The 5272-nt window shown below is 28.6% G+C and overlaps 1 pseudogene; it reads left to right on the plus strand.

Moving 5' to 3' along the window:
* LOC18043888 overlaps nt 1-4879 on the plus strand; it is a 7715-nt pseudogene extending 2836 nt beyond the window's left edge.
* The last annotated feature ends 393 nt before the right edge of the window (nt 4880-5272 follow it).

Here is a 5272-nt window from a genome sequence, read left to right on the forward strand (position 1 = left end):
AATTAAGGATGTATAGGCTTTATTTATTTGATTCACTGATCTGCATTTTCAGAGTCTGGCTTCCGCAATTATGCTACGATCTCCACCACTTGTTTTGGGCGTCATCTTGTGGCTTTTTATTGCAACTGCTTACTCCGCACCGGTGAGCTCCCAAATTGGTTTTATAAAATGTATTTTGTATTAATCAAATAGTACTCATAAATTATTTTAAAATATTTAATTTTGAATAACATTAAATTGCTGAAGTTAAGATATTTTGTGGGTACATCAATATTTTTACCCTGCGAGGGTAAAATAATTAAGTTAAAACTTTGTCGAACATGGTTGAGAGACCCTAATCACAAAAATAATAATAATGACGATTGAATTAGTTGATTATTAAATTATTAAAAATAAAGTGATTTTTTTTATAATTAACTAAGTTCATGTGATTGGTGACTTTCAATAATGCAGCTTCCCTTTCTTAGATGGAAGGGAAATTCATTTCTAGCCGCAGTCTGTACGGTGTTTACGTGCGGACTTCTTCCACAAGTTCCTTTCTTCTTCCACGTCCAGGTATTTTAAAATTATTAATCTTATTGATATGAGATTTTTATTATCTTATCTTGGATGTGATAAAAATTTTCATTGATCAATTAAAAACAATTATGAGTAAAATAGTAAAACGTAAAATTAAAAAAAAAAAAATTAACAGTCAGTTATTTCTTTTAATGGCAGGGTTTTGATGGGTTTTAAAATAATTAAGAGGGGGTAATGATATATTTCTTGAAACGACGGGTGTGGTTTTTATCACTTTCTCGAAAAGGATAGAATTGAATTATAGATGTGTAGAATACTGCAGTTCTTCTCTTGTTTGATTGTAATAATAAAGAATCATACATATTTGATTAGAAATATAAATATTATCTGCAATAAAATTGATAATTATGATTTAAAATTACTGTTAAATTTTAGTAAACTATGTAGAACCAAAATATATATATATATATCTTAATTTTCAGTGTTTTTTTCCTGATGAGATGGATTTGTTACATGCACACAGAAATATGTGCTTGGTAGACCTATGGAAGTCACGAAACCATTGATGTTTGCAAGTGCTTTCATGACCTGCATGGCCGTTTCAATTGCATTTGTCAAGGTAGTTAAATCAAAGTACATTTATAATTGTTCTCAGATACGATCTTTGTATTTTATAAATGCAGGTGTCGAAATCTTTTATAAAATTGTAACACGTCGAATCCACAGTTTATACAATTGGTGGCTACTAATCAACCTTTTTTTTTTTTTTGGTTTAATTTGAACAGGATTTACATGATGTTGAAGGCGATAGAGAACATGGAATTCAAACACTCGGTGTCATACTAGGAAAAGAAAAAGTGAGTAAATTAGTAAAAACTTTATTATTAGTAAATTAGTAAAAACAATAATTAAACATTGGAATTAATCTCAACAATATATGATTGTGTTTCAGATTTATAATTATATATGATGCTGTCCTTATTCATCTTTAATTTTCCTTTACATGCAATAGAGAATCAAATTAATGAATAACAACATAAATATTGGCTTCCAAATTTTATCTTCTTCTCAAAATATAAGGTACTTTGGCTATCTGTTTATATGCTCTCCACTGCGTATGGAGCCGCTGTATTAGTTGGAGCTTCCTCATCTTTCCTGCTAAGCAAGCTTGTAACGGTAATTAAGAATTGAATTATGTTTTGTTTTTCAAGAGTTAATTAAATTTAGCCTTTTGATAATATGTGCTCAAAATTAATTTTATCTTATCACTCATATAAGATTTTTTTTTTTTTAATCTCTTACAGATAATGGGCCATGCCACACTTCTTTTATTTCTTTGGCATCGAGCTCGAAATGTTGATCTATCTAACAATGCATCGATACTTTCTTTTTACATGTTCATTTGGCAGGCAAGTATGAATTAATTCTTCTTAATTAATTAATATGATGATGTGTTAAATATTACTAAATATCAAATTGATGTGATTAATTAAATAAGTTAAATTTCAATTTCCAAACTAAGTTCTTATTATGTGTTATCTCATAATATTTGCAGTTATATTATGCCGAATACCTCCTTATTCATTTTGTACGCTGAAAGTGAATGAAGAACTCGATGTCCCGGCTGTTGGTTCTTCTTATGTATAATACAACAAATTTCAATAGCACTATTATTTTTCTACATCTCTGTGATCCTTGCTCTAACTTTTGGCAATTATCGTTGTTGTTGTTGTTGATGATTTTCTCTTTTAATTACATATGTAACTGTTTTTTTATGTATGTAATAATATGTTACGTGTAACAATATGTTATTATGTCCCCTTGACTAGGGTTAACAATTTTATGTTCTGATCAATAAAACTTCCTTGTACCGTCGAGATTCGTTAAAAAAGAAGTAATAGTCTGTCATGGACATGATTGATGCAGCCAGCAATGTTCAAATAAAGATATGTGGGAGACTGAATCACAATTAAGAAATAAATAAAGTCCCTAAAAATATATACCAATTTGACTCTTATATAAGTTCTTTTAAAATTTAGTTTAGAATTTGTAATTTTTAAAATATTCCTTAAGCAAAAGGACAACTACATCCTTAAGATGTAGGAAAATAGTAATGCAAATTAAGAGTTTTCATTACGGGATACATAGATCTCTTTTTGACTATAATACCATTTAAATATAGTAACTGAAAAATTGTGATCCAAAAGAAACTGAAAAATTAATTTTAAAACTTTTTAGTAAACTTTTTGTGATGAGATATCAAGTCAAATATCAAAGAAACTGAAAAATTAATTCTAATACTTTTTAGTAAATTTTTTAGTAAACTTTTTAGTAAATAGTCATGCCAACTTTTTGTGTTGAGATATCAAGTCAACTATAAAAGAAACTGAAAAATTAATTTTAAAACTTTTTAGTAAATAGTCATGCAAACTTTTTGTGTTGAGGTATCAAGTCAAATATCAAAGAGATTCGCAACAAGATAAGAAAATGATCAGAAAATATGGACAAAATTAGAGAGAGCAAATAGTTTGAAAGTAGCAAGTGATGATAGTGTAGTTATCTCATCTTAGTCCAAATTATTGACTAATTATGACAGACACTTGGCAATTAAATACGCCTTGTTGACACCTTGCGTCTGACTAAGCTTGCCAGTTTAATACGACACACATTTCTATTGGTCTCTCTCTCTCTCTCTGCATTAATTTTGTCTACTTGACAAAGTTATAATATCACTCCAAAGTCTGTGTGGTGTTTACGAGCGGACTTCTTCCACAAGTTCCTTTCTTCTTCCACGTCCAGGTATTTTAAAATTATTAATCTTATTGATATGAGATTTTTATTATCTTATCTTGGATGTGATAAAAATTTTCATTGATCAATTAAAAACAATTATGAGTAAAATAGTAAAACGTAAAATTAAAAAAAAAATTAACAGTTAGTTATTTCTTTTAATGGCAGGGTTTTGATGGGTTTTAAAATAATTAAGAGGGGGTAATGATATATTTCTTGAAACGACGGGTGGGGTTTTTATCACTTTCTCGAAAAGGATAGAATTGAATTATAGATGTGTAGAATACTGCAGTTCTTCTCTTGTTTGATTGTAATAATAAAGAATCATACACATTTGATTAGAAATATAAATATTATCCGCAATAAAATTGATAATTATGATTTAAAATTACTGTTAAATTTTAGTAAACTATGTAGAACCAATATATATATATATATATATATATCTTAATTTTCTGTGTTTTTTTCCTGATGAGATGGATTTGTTACATGCACACAGAAATATGTGCTTGGTAGACCTATGGAAGTCACGAAACCATTGATGTTTGCAAGTGCTTTCATGACCTGCATGGCCGTTGCAATTGCATTTGTCAAGGTAGTTAAATCAAAGTACATTTATAATTGTTCTCAGATACGATCTTTGTATTTTATAAATGCAGGTGTCGAAATCTTTTATAAAATTGTAACACGTCGAATCCACAGTTTATACAATTGGTGGCTACTAATCAACCTTTTTTTTTTTTTGGTTTAATTTGAACAGGATTTACATGATGTTGAAGGCGATAGAGAACATGGAATTCAAACACTCGGTGTCATACTAGGGAAAGAAAAAGTGAGTAAATTAGTAAAAACTTTATTATTAGTAAATTAGTAAAAACAATAATTAAACATTGGAATTAATCTCAACAATATATGATTGTGTTTCAGATTTATAATTATATATGATGCTGTCCTTATTCATCTTTAATTTTCCTTTACATGCAATAGAGAATCAAATTAATGAATAACAACATAAATATTGGCTTCCAAATTTTATCTTCTTCTCAAAATATAAGGTACTTTGGCTATCTGTTTATATGCTCTCCACTGCGTATGGAGCCGCGGTATTAGTTGGAGCTTCCTCATCTTTCCTGCTAAGCAAGCTTGTAACGGTAATTAAGAATTGAACTATGTTTTGTTTTTCAAGAGTTAATTAAATTTAACCTTTTGATAATATGTGCTCAAAATTAATTTTATCTTATCACTCATATAAGATTTTTTTTTTTAATCTGTTACAGATAATAGGTCACGCCACACTTCTTTTATTTCTTTGGCATCGAGCTCGAAATGTTGATCTATCTAACAATGCATCGATATTTTCTTTTTACATGTTCATTTGGCAGGCAAGTATGAATTAATTCTTCTTAATTAATTAATATGATGATGTGTTAAATATTACTAAATATCAAATTGATGTGATTAATTAAATAAGTTAAATTTCAATTTCCAAACTAAGTTCTTATTATGTGTTATCTCATAATATTTGCAGTTATATTATGCCGAATACCTCCTTATTCATTTTGTACGCTGAAAGTGAATGAAGAACTCGATGTCCCGGCTGTTGGTTCTTCTTATGTATAATACAACAAATTTCAATAGCACTATTATTTTTCTACATCTCTGTGATCCTTGCTCTAACTTTTGGCAATTATTGTTGTTGTTGTTGTTGATGATTTTCTCTTTTAATTACATATGTAACTGTTTTTTTATGTATGTAATAATATGTTACGTGTAACAATATGTTATTATGTCCCCTTGACTAGGGTTAACAATTTTATGTTCTGATCAATAAAACTTCCTTGTACCGTCGAGATTCGTTAAAAAAGAAGTAATAGTCTGTCATGGACATGATTGATGCAGCCAGCAATGTTCAAATAAAGATATGTGGGAGACTGAATCACAATTAAGAAATAAATAAAGTCCC

This window comes from Citrus clementina, unplaced genomic scaffold (assembly GCF_000493195.1).
Source record: "Citrus clementina cultivar Clemenules unplaced genomic scaffold, Citrus_clementina_v1.0 scaffold_4, whole genome shotgun sequence".
Classification (NCBI taxonomy): Eukaryota; Viridiplantae; Streptophyta; class Magnoliopsida; order Sapindales; family Rutaceae; genus Citrus; species Citrus x clementina.